This window comes from Aquarana catesbeiana, linkage group LG04, assembly GCF_042186555.1.
Source record: "Aquarana catesbeiana isolate 2022-GZ linkage group LG04, ASM4218655v1, whole genome shotgun sequence".
Lineage (NCBI taxonomy): Eukaryota > Metazoa > Chordata > Amphibia > Anura > Ranidae > Aquarana > Aquarana catesbeiana.
The window spans coordinates 234,929,776-234,948,123 of NC_133327.1; the positions used below are offsets into that span (position 1 = coordinate 234,929,776).

Below are 18,348 nucleotides of genomic sequence, written 5' to 3' on the forward strand. Positions count from 1 at the left end.
AGCTGCAGACACAGCCGCTGTTCCCAGTTTGACAGCTGTGCTGGTGCATGTCCCTGAACTTACACTCTCCGAGTTTAGACACAATGTCAAACTTGAAGCCTGCATGGGGATGCACAGGTGTTCCAGGGAGGCCAGGCAAACATGGCCCTCACCTGGTCATACGCTTAAAGATCTTCACCTTGGAGAGTAGAGCTGCACGATTCTGATTAAAATGAGAAAAGATCACGATTCTCGCAATGTAAAATCTTTCACATCTTTTACAAAAAAATTGGGCTAACTTTACTTTTTTTTTTTTTTTTTAATTCATTAAAGTAATTTTTTCCAAAAAAAAAATGCATTTGAAAGACCGCTGCGCAAATACAGTGCGACATAAAATATTGCAACAACCACCATTTTATTCTCTAGGGTCTCTACTAAAAAAAAAAATATATTATATAATGTTTGGGGGTTCTAAGTAATTTTCTAGCAAAAATGATTTCAGCTTGAAACCAACAAATGTCAGAAAAAGGTTTCGTGTTTAAGTGGTTAAACTTTCCTCACTTACACACAAGTCTATTTGTCATTGACAAATTGTTACAATGTTTATACTTAAGTTTAATTGCTAAAGAATGTCTGATTCTTGGCAGACTGCCCAGTTTTTCTCTTCCTTTCTTTTGAGGGCTGTGGCTTCAGAAGAGCAAAGAGAATTCTTTGCATAGCAAGAATCCTGAAACACTTTTTTCAAAATCGCAAAGAAAAAAAAAAAAAAAAAAAAAAACCCAAACGTGCCAGCTCTACTAGAGAGAGAGAGAAAAAAAAAAAGTCTGCAGCTACAAATACTGAACACTAACCTGTCCAGGGATCTATTGATGTCCTCACCTGGACAGGTTCCTTGCCAATTTTTAAGCCAGCATGTTTACTGTGGGAAGCCGGCTGTGACTACTTGGCGCTTCACAGCCAACTTCCCATTGTCCTTTGAGAACGGTCCCACAGCCTTCTGGGACCTATGCCGTGTCCCAGAAGACTGCGGGCAAAGAGAAGGGGGGGGGGCAAACTTCTGCTCGCCAAGGTGATTTAAGCAGAAGTGAGAGTGGATACCTACCAAAACCAGGTTCCCGCCCCCTCAAAAAAATAAAAAAAGAAGAGTACTATTCCAAAAGGTAATAGGGGGTTTGGTGGACATAAAGCAGAACTTCTCCTTTAGGGTGGAGGTCTGCTTTAATTATGCCAGTGTGAATGAGGCCTATAAGAATTTTTGAACAACATGAAGGAAAATGGAAACGTTTAAATATGAATTAAAGGCTAACTTTTGTTACACCTTTGGTTACTTTTTAAGCTTCTTCTATCATGAACTTCCCCTCTCCAAATGGCAGAACATCCAACCATTGGATGCAGGGCCAAAAACACACGTTTCAACAGACTGAGCTTAGTCCTCTGCACGTAAAAGAATCTTGTTTTTGTCCTTGGAGTTCTGTCTCTGCAACGGTAAAATAAATAAAAGCAACACCCTGCACCACCAACAAAAGTAAAAGACAAAACCATATGTTTTGCTGCTAGCACACTGTCAACCTATTCCCACATCAACTGCAATATCTATATATCTATATCTATTTAAAAAATGTGCAGCGCAACCAACCCAAAAAATTGAGTTTCAGTGTGAACATAAAACAGTCCAAGTAGAAGAGTAACAAAATCTAAATTAAGCGCTGGTATTTTACAATAAATATAATACACCACCCACAAAAGTCGTATTAATAAGAAATGCCACTTGAATAAATGGTGTAGTATTATGCCATCAAAGATTTTGTTAAATCCAAAGTAGTGAGGGTATTACTGCAGCCTTCACCAGTCTTTATGACCCACTCAGAAAGTTAGGTCACACTGCGCCTTGCCCTTTAACCCGCGTCAGTATTTCCTTCGGATGTTCACCAAACTTATCAATCTGTGGTCCTCTGTTTTCCAATGGTCAGCTACATTCATATTTGCTCAAAAAGATACAATAAAACAGCCTCTCATAGTGTAATATATTCAAATGCAGCAGATATTTATTAAAAGCATGGGGAAAAAAAAAAAAAAAACAAAAAACAAAAATACCTCAACAAACATAGAACATCATCTAGTTTAGATCTAATACTGCCATCTTAAGGATCAGCATTAACATCTCTGCATACACACATAGCCTTACTTTCGCTTACAGATATACCTGCTGACGTCACGTGGCTCCGCCCCTGACACATTCCATCACATGACCTGTGACTTCATCAAAAGGGTAAAAGGAGCAGCGGCACTAGAGAAAGGATTTTATTGCATTGCCTAGCAACCCGTGCCAAATTTGTAATTTACAACTGGAAACAACACAAGAGGCCAAAGCCAGTGGTAACTGAAAGGAAGAGAGGGGGGTCAGCAATAGACGCTTTGCTTATCTCTCCAAAAGGCAGAATAATATAAAAAGGCTTCTCGGTTTTATGCTGGAGCAAATATCAGTAGACCTGCCAACACCTCCAGGGCTGGAGGCGAATCTTTAAAGTTATTGTAAAAGTTAAAACATTTATTTTTTTAAATAACAAACATGTCATACCTAAATGCTCTGTGCAATGGTTTTGCACAGCGCAGCCCAGATCCTCCTCTTTTCAGGTCCCCTGTTGGCGCTCTAGGCACCTCTTTTCCATGTGCCACCATAGGAATCCGCTTCCTATGGTAGCACACATGCGGGATCAATCCTGAGCCGCACCCTGTGTGTGCTTTGATACAGTGTGGCTTAGCCCCACCCCCGCTCTCTCATTACTGGATTTGATTGTCAGCAGCAGGAGCCAATGGATTCCGCTGCTCTGAGTCCAGTGAGGGAGAGAGCAGTGCCGCTGCTCTTGGGCAGTGATGGATAGAGGTTGGGCTCAGGTAAGTATTTGTGGGGCTGGGGGGGGGGGCTGACAACAGAAGGGATTTTTCAACTTAATGCAGAGAATGCATTAAAGGTTAAAAAATAACAAACACACACACAAATTTCAGCTTTTACAACCATTGTAACGTGAAGAAGGCTGAGCAGGTCTGGGGGGCTTAGGGGTGGAGGACCTGTCATGAAAGGAAGGATCTTTAGTAGATGATGCAGCCTGGAAGGGTGAACAGAACCTACAAGATAAAGGAGGGCAATTCCACAGGGAGCTGTTATTATGGATAGTGGGGGTAGGAACCCCTCTTCCCTCCGAAACCACCTCAATGAAGTCATCAAGGGATTTTCCAAAGAGGACATCAACTTTAAAGGGCATGCACAAAAGCAGGATGAACTAACCAACCAAGCTCTAAGCCAAGAAATTCTGAGGATATGCACAAAAAGTAAAGACATTGCAGATATTTGACGAATCACATTTTTAGTGACATCTGCAATGAATAGGACAGTGGGCAAGAGCTGTAATCTTGCAGAATGAATAGGAACTATGCATATCATTATCAAATGAGTTCTTCTGTCGAGTTTGCCATAGTCTGGGCAACCGACAAAATGCCATTAGCCAGCTGCAGGGCTCGACGGACCAGAGCAGGACCTCAAGAGAGTCTCCAAACACCTATCAACTGAATTCTTAAAGCGCAACTCCTTTTGTTGAGAAAAAAAAAAACTTTTTCCCTGGGTGATCTGTGTACATTACAAAGATTTTAACAAATTTTGTTGCAGATTCCTACATTTTGTTATTCTGAAGAAATCCCTGTGTGTTTCCCTGTGCCCACGTGGGAAAATTATTCTAATGGCAGTGGTTTCTTTATTATCAATCAGCTGTGGCACCTGCAGGGCACTAATGAGGAAAGCTGCTGGGCCTGCATCCCTTTACCTGTGATTTCCTATTGGGAGTATCTCACGAAAAAAATGACATTTTTGTTGTAGGGGATGCCTGAAATCTGACTTGTATCTTAGTGCAGACTTCTGGGAAAATCAGTGAGCCAATCATACAAGCAGGAAATTATCTTTCTGGGGGGCATGCTGTACACATTCTGTGTACAGAACACCTCCAGGTAGCCATATTGCATTTACAGAAAATTACAGCGGCTGCAGATTGAAAAGGAAAGGTAATTTTTAATAACATTCAATTACGACTTGTGTTGCAATTGTATACGCTATATTACTTGATATTTTTTTCCCCCACGAAAGTGGAGCTACCTAAAAAGGAGGGAATGTCCTCAATACAAATTGTAGATTGATTATGTAGTTCAAGAATAGCCTTTTTAAAATCCTTTTCTATCATCGGGTACAAGCCCACAAACATGTCAGAAGGGGAAAAACATCTTGGAAATTGGGCCAATCATCTTTCAAGAACAGGAAAGGGCTTTCTAGGAATTGCCTTCTTTTTTCTGCCTATTGGAATATGTGGAAGCTGTGTAGAACGAGATATGTCTACCAGAAACTAGTACACACTGTCTCAATAAAAAGGAGTCCACTTTAGCCAGTACATGTCGAAAGCTGAAGAATTAACTTCACACAAATCTTTAACAGTCCCTGCCAAGATATTACAGTCCCCCTTGCTTTCTGTAAATGGAAGTGCCAGGCAATTCAGGTTGTAACACATAACTATCCACTTCCAGATCAGGCCTTTTCTGATACTTTTTGCTTACATGTAACAATCAGTATTTTTTGCTAGGTAATTCATTAGAACGCCCAAACATATATTTTTTAAAGCAGAAGCCATAGAGAATAAAAAGGCAGTTGTTGCAATTTTTTTTATGTCGCACGGCATTTGCGCAGTGGTTTTTAAAAACAGTTTTTTGAAAAAAGGTATACTTTAAATTTTAATGAAAAAAAAAAAAACAATACATAACTAAATTTTTTGGGGAAAATATAAAAGATGTTACGCTGAGTAAAGAGATAGCAAACAATGTCATGCTTTAAGATTGCGCACGCCCATGCAACAGCGACAAACAATGTATATTTTACTAGGTAATGCTTTAAAAGCCTTTACAGGTTACCACTTTAGAAGTACAGAGGAGGTCTAGTGCTAGAATTACTGCCCATGATCGGACATTCGTGGTGATAACGCACGTGTGGGATGATTGCTGTAGGACAGGGGGGGACGGGGGCACTTCAATTTTGTTTTGTTTGTTTTTTTTACACTGTTGCTTCAATTTTTTTTATTTTTTATCACTTTTATTGCTTTCACAAGGAATGTTAAAATCCTTGTGACAGGTACTTTTTAAATCGAGGGATCTGGGGTCTATAAGATCCCAAATCTCTCCTCTGCCCTTAAAAGCATTAAAAACACCAAGATCTGTGGTTTTGAATGCTTTAGATTTTTTTTAAAATGGCACATTGACATTCAGGTAAACCAGAAGTATGTCTGGTCATGCCTTCGAGCAGGGTGGATAAAAATTGCAGATAAAACCCTTACAGACCACTTTGACCTACAAGTAAGCCTAGATTAAGGCTTACCTGTAGGTCCAAGAAATATCTCCTAAACCTACACGGTTTAGGAGATATTTGCAAAAAGACAGGCACCGCTGTCTACAGCGATATGCCATTAGTGGCGGCTCCCGTGCGCATGCGCGGAAGTGACGTCATTGCGGCTCCGGCCAATCACAGCGCCGGAGCCACGATACCCAGAAAGAAGATGGACGCTCCGTAGAAGAGGGGACAGCGGTGACATTGCAGGCTCCTGTGTCAAGTAAGTGACATATAATGGGCTACTATGCGATGCATAGTAGTCCATTATGCTTTACCTTTGCAGGGAAACAAAGAGGAAGTACACCCATCAGGGTTTACTTCCTCTAAAAAAATGCTTTTGGCGTAAAAATATATCTAAAAATAGTTTTCAATTTAAGATACATTAATAATTTAGTTTATTCAGCACAAGCTTAGTTATGTAGCAAGAGGCTGTATATTCTGTAATAATTACATTTTTGGTAAACTCATTCAATGAAGCCAAGCTCTGCAAGCTGAGATAACATATACTGCACTGATGCATTCACACTATATCACAGTAACCATGAGATAAAACAAAGTTCAGGAATATTCCTTTATCCCATTGTTTTGCAAATCTATGTACACTACAAACTGTATGACTGAATCAGTTCTGATATCGCTAACCTGACAGCTTATTATACTAAACAGGAAACCTTCATTTTGTTTGCAGATATTAAAGATTCTAACTACCAGCAAGAATGAGTCTTTACATTTAAAGAGCACTTGTCATTTCAGATCCATCATGGCAGTACCTGTTAGCGGGCATCCACTCACCTGCTGCCGCCACCTCCCTCACCTTGGGGAGGAGCCACTGCGGGACAGAAATGACAGTTGCTCTTTAAAAATTATGATTTAGAGTAGGCGAGCAGACCTTGTTGTTGTATTGTCTAGACCTTGCAATAGTTGGTTTCTGTTAGTTGATACTTGAGCCAGGGCATGCACAGAGGCTCTGTTTTGTGACCAACCTCGTAACCTGAAAAATAATAAACAGAATTTGCAAAAAAAAAAAAAATGTACGATTTAAATCATGCCTTTTTACTAGTGATTTAAATCACAATTTAAATCTACTTGATTTAAATCAAGTCCACCCTGCTTCCCAGTTACATTGGAAGTATGTCAGCTGATATCAGCTTTGTTCGGCTGGTTGCTCAGGTCTCCCGATGGGGACAGAAGCCAACAGCTACCGAAACACTCACGCCTATGCCCTGGTTGCCTAGCACTAGTGACACCTATGGAGCTTATACTATGTATAAACAGGGATTTCCTTCACACAAGTGGAATTTACTCTTATTCTCTGCTGTGCTCCTGGATCCTCAAAAAAAAAAAAAAAAAACAATTTTAAACTCCATCATCCTGATCTTAGCCTCACTAATTTATGATTTAGTGACTGGGAACATGTACGATACCAGACTGGCAGAGCCCCCCAACCTGAATCCCACCCCGAACAGTTACTCAATAGACAGTGAAGCAAATACCAGAATAGCAGTCCCAGAAAATGCCCTACAGAGACCAGCTGCTTTAGGCAAAATGAATGGGATGTCAGTACACAAAAAGAGTGGGTTCTAAGGGCCCTTTCACACTGATACGTTTTTTCCTGCGTTTTTACCTTGCAAGACAAACGCAGGACCGCATATACGTTTTTACTGTGATTTTGCTACAGAGCAGTGTGAAAAGGAGCCCAAGGGCTTACGCACGCAGGGCGTTAGAAAAAAAAAAAAAAAAGCTGCAACGCCAGGAAAAAGCAGCTGTACAAACTTGCTTTTAGTAGCTTTTTGTATTGGCGGTAATGCACGTTTAGCCATGATTAGGGTTGCACCGATACTAGTATCGGTGCCATTACGGATATTTGCACAAGTGTCGCTACTCGTGCAAATGCACCGATACCTGAAACCAATACTTTCAGACTCGGCTCTTTGAGCTGTCAGTGGGTCTCCCCAGTGTTAAAAAAGTCCGGTAATTGGAGCCGTCAAAAAAAAAAAAAAAAAAAAAAAAAGCAGCCGGCAATGTTTATTACCAACATATTTATTGTGACGGTATGCGAGGTGAGATACATGATAATAGGTACATTTCACCTCGCATTTGTTCCATTGTAAGGGACTGAACTGGAATCCGGCCCGGTTTTTCCAGCCTCTGTGGCAGGCTGGGTTCCGGTCCGGATGTTCAGGTCCACAGTCAGCTGGACTTTAAATATCCAGGAAGAGAGCACAGCAGGTCGCTCTGGTTTTGAGACTCAGGAAGGAACCTGAGTGAGAGGAGCTCTGGGTGTTGGACTAAAAGGTTTGCTTTTCCGCATGTTTTTGTGGGTGACGGGGACCAGCCCCGCACTGTATAGAGAGGAGACTATTTGTTTAGTTAGTGCCAGACGGCAAGGATTTAATTTAACAACCGATCAATAAAAAAACAAGTGAGGGCCTTCCTGGGCATTACAGACGGTTCATACCCAACTTTGCCACCATGGCCGCCCCTCTGACCGACCTGACAAAGGGTAGAGGGTCAGTTATGGTCAAGTGGAATCCTGAAGCCGAGGAGGCCTTTCAAAAATTTAAAGCAGACCCTTTGTGGGTTACCAGTACTAGTGGCCCGGACTTCAGCAAGCAGTTTGTCGTACAGACGGATGCTTCTGAGGTGGGCCTAGGGGCTGTACTGTCATACAACAGGGATGGGGAGGAGCACCCAGTTGTATACCTAAGCTGGAAGCTGAACAAGCACGAAAAGAACTATGCCATCATAGAAAAGGAGTGTCTCGCCATTAAATGGGCCTTAGACCCCTAAGGTATTACCTACTAGGGAGGTCATTTAAACTGGTCACCAACCATGCTCCACTAAAGTGGATGTGTGACAACAGGGAGAAAAATGGCTGTGTGACAAGGTGGTTCCTGGCCTTACAGCCCTTTCGGTTTACGATGGCGCACAGGCTGGGAAAATTCCAAAATAATGCAGATGCCCTCTCTCGCGTGCACTGTATGATTGGGTCAAGTGCTCAGCCACAGGGGCTTGAGCAGGGGGGGAGGATATGTGACGGTATGCGAGGTGACATACATGATAATAGGTACATTTCACCTCACATTCGTTCCATTGTAAGGGACTGAACCGGAATCCGGCCCGGTTTTTCCAGCCTCTGTGGCAGGCTGGGTTCCGGTCCGGATGTTGGGTCCACTGGAGTCCACAGTCATCTGGACTTTAAATATCCAGGAAGAGAGCACAGCAGGTCGCTCTGGTTTTGAGACTCAGGAAGGAACCTGAGTGAGAGGAGCTCTGGGTAGACTAAAAGGTTTGCTTTTCCGCATGTTTTTGTGGGTGATGGGGACCAGCCCCGCACTTTATAGAGAGGAGACCATTTGTTTAGTTAGTGCCAGACGGCAAGGATTTAATTTACTGTTTGTTTTTATTTTGCAAACCTCCTGCAAATAAACCTGGCATCCGCCAGATTTTTAAGTGCCCATTTGCTGACTGCTATTCAGAAAAGGTGATCCCCAAGAGCTAATTTCCCCACAATAAATAAATAAAATTACACACACATACATACACATACATATACACACATCTCTTATTTCTCCATTTGGCCACCAGGACCGGGAAAACGAAAACAAAATCCCCGGGAAACTCCAGATTGACTTGTCAGAGTATACACAGAGCTATAGACTCCTTCCACATGGTGCATACCACAGCACTGTGCAGTGGTAATCAGAAGGAACCTAGTAGTGTCATTATGGCAGCGTGCTGGGTATTCTACTTTGCTCCTGGAAGTTGAAAAATAGGGTGTGGGAGCAAAGAAAAGGAGCGTACATCCTAGAGGGGTGGAGCATACCTTCTATTTTACCTGACATGGGCAAAGAAAATATTCACATTAAAAAAGGAGGCGCTTCCCCCAAAAAATGAAAAAGTCAGCAGCTACAAATACTGTAGCTGCTGACTTAATACAAGGACACTTACCTGCCCCTGGAACCAGCGATGTCCTCATACAAGCTGATTCTTCAATCCGCATCTTAGGTAGGGGAAATGGGCAGTGAAGCCTTCCGGCCCCAGCACCCCTAATACTTGCTTGAGCCCCATCTCTCTCTAGCGATGTCCACGAGTGCCTTGGCTGCCCAGGACTCTCCTCGCCAAATTGCTCCTGCTGCTGTCAAAGGAGAGAGAGGGGCGGGGTCGAACCACTGCCCATGTCTGAATGGTGCCCCCATAGCAAGCTGCTTGCTGTGGAAGCACTCAACAGGAGGGAGGGGCAAGGAGAGCTTAAGAGGGACCCGAGAAGAGGATGATCTGGGCTGCTCTGTGCAAGACCTCTGCACAGAGCAGACAAGTATAACATGTTTGTTATTTGAAGAGGAAAAAAAAAAAAAAAAAAAAAACACGAGACTTTACAAACACCATTCTCAATAGTGTTTTTAGTGATAAGAAAACACTTTTTCTTTAGCAATCTGCAATATAGTCAACCTGAAGTCTTGTAGGGACTGTAAAAGCTCTTCTTCCACTAAAAGGTAACCATTCCCCTGCACCTCCTATTTGCCCAAGTGATTGTTCACCCTTCATTCCCTTTATATTCCCAAAGAGCATTGAATGTCATGAAATTGGCGCAGGTCCAAGTGGTACAGCTGTCATTAGGGCCAGTCTCTTCCTGCTCAATCCACGCCCAGTACAGTGAAAGGCAACAACTTCCGTGCAGTTTGTGACATTCTCCCCATAGCCCTGCCCACAAGAAGGCCAACTGCTGCAGAATCATGGGAAATGTAGTTCTGTTCGCACAGACTGAAAATGATTTGATGTGTGTTAAAAAAAAGGTCTCAACCCACTCATGCAAATCGTTTTATAAACTTAGAATAATTATGTATCTTCCTCTACCTTTCTAAAATAAATTCTTAGTGTTTTTGCCAAATTTGCACAACCACTGTATACAAAATTGCAATTTTTTGTACTGATGATTACTTATCGTAATTCTCTTGATAATCAACATTTTGTACTGTTACCGTTCTTTTTTCTGTTTTATACCTAATAAAAAAAGTTTGTCAACAAAAAAAAGAAAAAGGTCTCAACCCATCTGCTAGCCTGTGTTCAGCCAAATAGGGCTGCTGGAGGTGGGAGGGGAAAAAAAAAAAGAAAAGTATTTAAGATTTAAGTCCATGCAAATACAAGACTTAAATGGTTACACACTGGTAAGAATATTTACTAACCGCCATCTTTCAGGTTCCATGCACACTGGACTTAAACGTCGATTCTACATGCGTTTGACATTTTTTTTTCACCTGCCTCTAGAAGAACTTCTATTGTGTTCTATGTGTCTCTGCACATTATGACTACTACAGGTGTTTTCTGTCAGGGACGTTCAGAGGCAGGAAAAAAAAAAACCCTTCTATATTGCATTTTCTGGAGAAGTTTAGGAGCTGTAAAAATGTCAGTCTCTCCTAAGCGTCAATTTTCAACGTTTTAGTAAAAAAAGGTGTGTTGTCACTGTACATCATTTCCTGGCTTTACAGGAAGTATCTTTTGACCCTGTCCATCGTCCCCATCTTTATATGAGAGCCACAAATTCAGGACATGACCAGGAGGGAGGTCACACAACATCGGTTGATTGCAGCTGTGCAAGGACATGCCAACCTCTGGGATAAATCTCACCCAGATTATAAGGACAGAATTATAAAACATTCATCCTGGGAGGAGATAGCGTGAACTGGAGCACCCTGAGTATTTCGGAAGAGTAGAGTGGCATGGCTCTTGATGTCTCAGGAATCTCTGCTCACAATATCCTTTGTCCAAAATGGCATCCAGCAAAAAAAGGCTGTGAAATACTTATTTTGGGAGTAAAACTTTTGCAGAGAGGCGTGTAGTGCAAAAAACACCTATAAAACTAAAATGCTCTTAAACTCTCATAGACTCACCTAAACTTTGTACAATATGTTTTCAATTTGCGTCTTTTATGCCACGTTTTTAAGCTAAAAACATTGACGTTTTTTCTGCTCCTAGTGTGCATGGAGCCTTACATGTGCACCTTTTCTTAACTTAAATAGCACTTTGTAATAAAGCGAAACTGAAATGACTGTAAAAAAGTTATTTATCTTTACTAGTCAAACAAAAGGGTTTTTTTTGGATTATACACTTACTAGTAGAGGAGTTGCTCAGGCACATGTAAAAGATCATCCCCATCAAGAGGCAAAACAGGAAACTATCTTAGGTGCAACCTTGATCTGAGGTCATGCCGCTATTGTCTCCCCCCTCCTGCAACTCTGGAAGTGTTTAAAACAGAGGTGCCTCTACTAGACATCTAGCACAAAAACAGGAAACAGTCTACCACGCCTCTGTTAAGGAAGTAAATGTTAGTTTACCCTTCACTTCCAGAGGCTCCACAAAAGGGTTACTTAGTAATCCGTTGTTGTCACATATGTCAGCGTTATGACAGCTGCAAAGAAAACAGTCTTGCTGATCTCCAAGTTTTAAAAGCAAATTCCCTAAAAATCTATGAAGTGGATTTTAAGAAATCTATAAATTAGCAACACACAGTGATAAATGATATTCAGATTTTATGAGACAGGCACAGTTTAATTACATACTCAAACCATACGATTTGCATCTTTACCTATTAATACAGGGATGAAACCGCAAGCCATACAAAATCAGCCCAGTCCTAGCACATGCCCTGTCTGGATGTACTGCTCAGCCATTGCAGACCACTTTGCTTGCCTTTGCCAACCTTGTACATGCACTGCTAACGAGCCCTGTGCATTTAAAAGACCACCACTGCTAAAATCATTTTATTTTGACAACTTTATGTTAATACCTGTGATAAAAGTGTTTGCTATATTGTATCTTTGTTTTTTTTCACATGCCTTTATATATTTTAATACACTGGGATGTAAACTAAGCTGACCAGCAAGTGAGGCAGAGGTTGGGATACTATAGAACACTGCAAGGACTTGCACTTTTAATTCACATTATGAAATGTTGCTGCGACTGTTCAAGCACCTCAGTGTTATAGGTCGCCCTAAAACTGATAAAAATATAAAGGCACCAGTTAAAAAAAAAAAAAAAATATCTTCCTCATTATTCAGTCAATGCTACACAGTATCCAAAAAGAGGACGTTTCTTGATTCTTCTACGTTCAGGAGAGGGGAGGGGAGGTTGAACAGCAGCTTCTAAACTCTTGTAAAAGCCTGTGAGTGCACATGGACACATACGCTTTTATGGAGTTGAGTTTAGCGAAAGAATCTTAAACTCAAGTTTAGAAGCTGTAGTGTACATAAGGCCTTAAGGACCACCAAGTAAAAACAAAAAACAAAAAGAAAAAAGACAAAATAAAAAATTTAAAGCAGCCACCACATCAAAGAATTGATACTGTGTACCAGGCTTAAAGTGGAAGTAAACCCCATTCATGAATACTGACCTGGGCACATATCTAGGTGTTCACTTATCTCTCTCTAAGTCCTGTGTCTTTCTGCTGCTCTGTCCCTCTGTTATCAGCATAACTTCTGACAAGTTCTCAGACACAAAAAAAAGTATTTGATCCCCTGCTGATTTTGTATGTCAGCAGGGGATCAAATACTCCCCCCCCCCTCACTGTAAAAGCAGCTGGAAATTTGTGTCGGGAAGGGTGTTATAAATAGATTAGCAGAGAGCTGATCTATTCACAGCACAGCTCTGCAAGTTTATTCGTTCCTCTGCCAATGTGGAGGGGGGGGGGGTGCCTTTCCTACAATCAGCTTACACACAGTGTATGCCCAGACTGCCCTGCCACTGCTGAAACAGGAAGAAACATTTCTAACATGATGTGCATATTCTAAAGAATATAAAAAGCCGAAGACAGCAGATATACATGTAAAACTTATGTAGGGAGATTTGGTTCATCTCTATGCATCATCTGCTGTTCACTTCACTGGTTTACATCCACTTTAAGTTCTGTTATGACCTGACAACACACAGCATTACTGTGGATTGAAAGTGCCAGCTCTGCCCAGGTTTCCTCTTTTTAACTGCTCAATCACGCCTTTTCTTCTCATGTGCACTAATTGATCTGTAGGGCTGATCAGGCTTCTTGAGATAACACACAGGACACAAAAACGACTCAGATCTTCTGACAAGATCAGATTTTTTTTTTCCTGTACTCTTCGCACAGATATAACAAAACACTTCCAAGAGAACTTCACTGCTAAGGTTTGCATACAGCAGAACAGGCAATCTACAAAAAGGTACAGGTGCTGTGCAAATACCATGTGACATAAAATAATGCAATGACTGCCATTTTATTGTCCTGAATCTTTTTTTTTTTTTAACAAACACACACACACATACATATACACATACATATATATATATATATATATATATATATATATACATATACATATACACACACACACACACACATATACACACACATATATATATTTGGGGGGGGTTCTAAGTAATTTTCTATCAAATAATACTGATTTTAACTTGTAAACAAGTGTCAAAAATAGGCTTGGTCCAGAAGTGGTTAAAACAATACCTTTGTTCCTATTCAGCTACTATCATAATTACAATCCGGTATTAAGCAAACTAGATCGATAAAATCATAGGCTGCCACCACTTTCCATGCAGAAGATAAAAAAATTTTACTACACGAGTTTCCCAAAGAAGCATCGATGATGCAATTGGAAAACTGACAACAGTTTCTAAGGTGTAACTGAATTCATTTCTTTCCATATTTGTATCTATTACACCTGGCGACTGAACTGGGCAAAAAGCTGGAGAAACGCCCAAAGTTGTAAAAAGGATAGCAGTTCTTTCACTTACACCATGTAAACCGTTAAGGTTGCGCTGCAGTAATGGGTGCATTACTGCAGTGCACCATTCAAGTGAACACTAAAGCAACACAATGCACAGTAACAAACTAGCACAAGTTGCAATGTATTAGATCAAGAAAAATGGTGCAGGTTTTGGTCTGCGCTGGTGCATTGGCAATCAATTCAAATTAAAGCAGTTGTATACCCTTGCTTGGTGATTTTTACCTTCAGGTAAGCCTATAATAAGGCTTACCTGTAGGCAAAATGAATATCTCCTAAACCTACACGGTTTAGGAGATATTCATCATGCATGCAGCCGTTGACGTCGGCGGTGCATGCGCTCTGAAGGTCCGGCGTATCATGCTGGAGCTCCAGAACTTCTTGCCGGAGGGCTCCCGCACGCGTGTGCAGGAGTGATGTCATCGTGGCTCCGGCCACTCACATCCCGAAGAGACGCCAGGGGTATCTATCGGCTCCATCAGTGGTGACCAGGCGCCGATGTTGTTCTAAGGTAAGCATTTCATAATGTGCTAGTATGCGATGCATACTAGCACATTATGCTATTGCCGTGCAAGTTTCTTTTTTTTGCCATAAAACGTTTTCAAAGCAAAAACTTTAACCTTAAAGCATTCCCTGCAGTTTACAGATGGATTTCTTCTTACCTATCTTCCTCTTCACATAGGGACTCAGGCAGCAGCAGGAACCAATGGTGGGGGCAGGGCCAAAAGAGGAAGTGAGCACGCATTTATTCCCCCATAACAAGCAGAGATGAGACAAAATCATTGGTGAGAGACCCCAGAAGAGGAGGACTGGGGCCACTCTGTGCAATACTAACAGAGCAGGTGAGTATAACATGTTTATGTTAATTTACAAAAATGCCAGTACAGCGTTTTTCAACCACAGTGCCCAGGCACCCTGGGGTGCCTTCAGGTTTCTTCCGGAGTACCTTGGTAAAATGCCTAAGAATTGACTAAAATTGTATACAAGCCAGCAGATGGACGAAGCCTGCCTTTTAGTTACATAAAGCCACAAGTTTTCATTGTCAACCATTACAGCCTTCTAGCCGCTGGCATCCTAACAACCAGTGATGTCATTGGTTGATAATACTGCAAAGCATCCTGGTTTGCCCCTCTCAGTTAACATGACCCCAGTGCTAACAGAGTGATGAAAAGAAACAGAGAGAAGAGAAATGTCCTATGGGATTCTCTCAAAAATAACCCACACCTGATCTCCGACTGGCACCCCCACTCTCATTTTTCAAAACCCCGTTTCCCCCTGGCATGGACATCAAGGCCTTCCATTGGTGGTTGGACAAGGGGTTCTATAGGATAGGACATATTGTCAACCCTATGGGACCTCTCATTCTGGCCCACTGCGTCAGTAAGCTTGACATGCCAAGGTCAGAAAGGTTTAGATTCCACCAAATCTCTCATTTTTATTCACTCTTTATGGACCTCTAAACTCAACCCACTCTCGATCACGTCGTAAGAAATGTGGTGTGGTCAAGCCATGGAGCAGAGGGGAGGAATAACAGCGATATACCGATCACTTGCTAGGGCAAAGATCAAATCTCTCTTCATGAGGGACTGGGAGAAAGACCTGGAACAACAATGGAGCATTGCAGAGTGGCACAGAGCTTCGGATCAGGCTCCAAGGGCATTCTGAACATAGCACTAATCGAGGCTAAAGTCCTAATGAGGTGGTATTTAGCCCCACTAAAAATTGCCAGAATATACCGGAGCGCTTCCCCTCTGTGCTTTTGTAATTGCGGGCACATTGGGTCAATGCTGCACATATGCTGGAATTGTCCCAAGCTCAGGGGACTATGGAATAAAGTCTTTCAAGCCATCAGGAAAGTTACGGGCATACCCATTCGGAAGACTCCTCAAATAGCTCTTCTTAACTTTCCTAGCCCCAGGACCCTGAAATTGGCCCAATGCATCATTATGTTTATTCTCCATGGGACCAAGCTGACAATTGCTCGAGCCTGGAAGCAACCTACTGTTTCCTTCTTCTTGGTCAAAAGGAAAATCTCATGGGATTTTGGCCCAGGAGAAGACAGCATCCTCTTGGATACTGTTGACAAACATGCCACCATCTGGGAACCCTGGACCAGATACATATCTCTAACACCTACCAACTCCCCCAACCCTAGATACATGTAGAAGGGCAAATATCACACCGTCACCATAATACTTTTTTTTTTTTTTCCCCTTGTATCTCTTTTCTATCCTTCTCTTTCTGCTTTTCCCTGTTATCCTATAGGTCAGTGATGGCTAACCTTGGCACCCCAGATGTTTTGGAACTACATTTCCCATGATGCTCACCTACACTGCAGAGTGCATGAGCATCATGGAAAATGTAGTACCAAAACATCTGGGGTGCCAAGGTTCGCCATCACTTCTATAGGTACACTCACAGGACTATCCCACTGGGACACAACTAAACCCCCTCTCCCGAACTGTGACAGAGAGGCATTAAATCTATATAGCTCACTGTGATTGCAGATCGGTTAATACCTCAACCTTCAGCTTGATACCTCCTGTTTAGTAGAAATCCACATGTATGAATCCCTTTGGCTCACAACAGTTGGTACAGGTGTCTTAGCATTGCAGTCATACAGTGTATTTCAATTTTTTCTTTTTCTCTCTGTTTATCTTTGCTCTCACAGCTATAAGTTATACCAAGGTTTTTGCGAGTTCTCCATTTAAGGGTAGTTTGGCCTTATGAGCTGTCTTAAGGATGACCATCCACACTTGGCACCGAAAGGAAGTTCACCTCTCCCCCCTCCCTTCCTGCAATCTTCTGGGACATGTCACAGGTCCCAGAAGATTGCCCGGCCATTCAAAACGCGCACAGCCACAGCTGGGCACCCACAGTTACAATACCGATGCCTCATAAAGGAGGGGGAGAGGAGCGAGGCTTCTTGCGCCCGCATCGATGGACCGTGGGACAGGTGAGTGCCTGATAATTAACAGACAGCAGCTACACTTTTTGTAGCTGGTGACTTTTAAATGGGTGGAACTCCACTTTAAAGCAGAACTTAACTCATAACATGATAAAAAAAATAAATTAATTAAAAAAATATGCTTTAGCAAGGAACATACATTCCACATTAATAATTCTGCTACCAAAAGTAATGGTGCCCCGAATGGAAATTTTGGTGCCGAAACCAAAAATGCCAGATGCACTTGGCTGAAAACTGAAAATTACAGGTTTTTACAAAATATTTATATTGCATTGTATTCAAATCAGATTTTTTTATATCATCAATTTAAATTAATATGACTTGGTCAGCCTTTATTGGCTCCTTAATCGTAAGAATTCTATGTATGTCTACACACTGGTCTGTTGGGCTTCCATTGTGGTGTTAAAAATCCAGCTTGGTGCATTTTTGGTCAGAAAAAAAATAAATAAAAAAAGATTGACTAAAGATCCACTTTAAGCTAACCATGCACCATTAGAATTTCATTTGAAAAATGTTTGCTTTATTTTCCAATGGTTAGTGGTGTCAAATCAATGATTGTTTTGGAAGGAGCAGTATGGAATTTTTTTTTTAAATTAAACAATTTCCAACAGTGAATGTGGTCTTCATTTAGGAAAGTCCATTTAAAACAGAATGTTAAAAGCATTAAAAAGCAATGATGTTAACGATTCAGATCTTGAGATGGACGAAACGTGTAAAATGTTTATTTGGATTGCAAAGACATAATGTTGCACACGATATACACTCACCGGACACTTTATTATTAGGTACACCTTGCTAGTACCGGGTTGGACCCCCTTTTGCCTTCTGAACTGCCTTAATTTTTCATGGCATAGGATCAACAAGGTGTTGGAAACATTCCTCAGAGATTTTGGTCCATATTGACATGATAGCATCACAGAGTTGCTGCAGATTTGTTGGCTGCACATCCATGATTCAAATCTCCCATTCCACCACATCCCAAAGGTGCTCTATTGGATTGAGATCTGGTGACTGTGAAGGCCATTGGATTACAGTGAACTCATTGTTATGTTCAAGAAACCAGTGGTGAGATGATTTGAGCTTTGTGACATGGTGCATTATCCTGCTGGAAGGAGCCATCAGTAGATGGGTACATTGTAGTCATAAAGGAATGGACATGGTCAGCAACAATACTCAGGTAGGCTGTGGCATTTAAACAATGCTCAATTGGTACT

At 41.6% G+C, this 18,348-nt stretch overlaps 1 protein-coding gene across 7 annotated transcripts in view; it reads right to left on the reverse strand.

The window, feature by feature from the left end:
• Window positions 1-18,348, reverse strand: part of GNB4 (G protein subunit beta 4) — a 169,469-nt gene that overhangs the window by 46,509 nt on the left and 104,612 nt on the right. Inside the window, exon 1 of one of the 7 annotated variants that reach the window (XM_073626264.1) lies at window positions 11,512-11,623. The exons of the other annotated variants lie outside the window; for them this stretch is intronic. The gene's annotated coding sequence lies outside the window, so the exon portion shown is untranslated. Of the gene's footprint in view, window positions 1-11,511; window positions 11,624-18,348 lie in introns of those variants that run through there. 7 annotated transcript variants of the gene reach the window in all.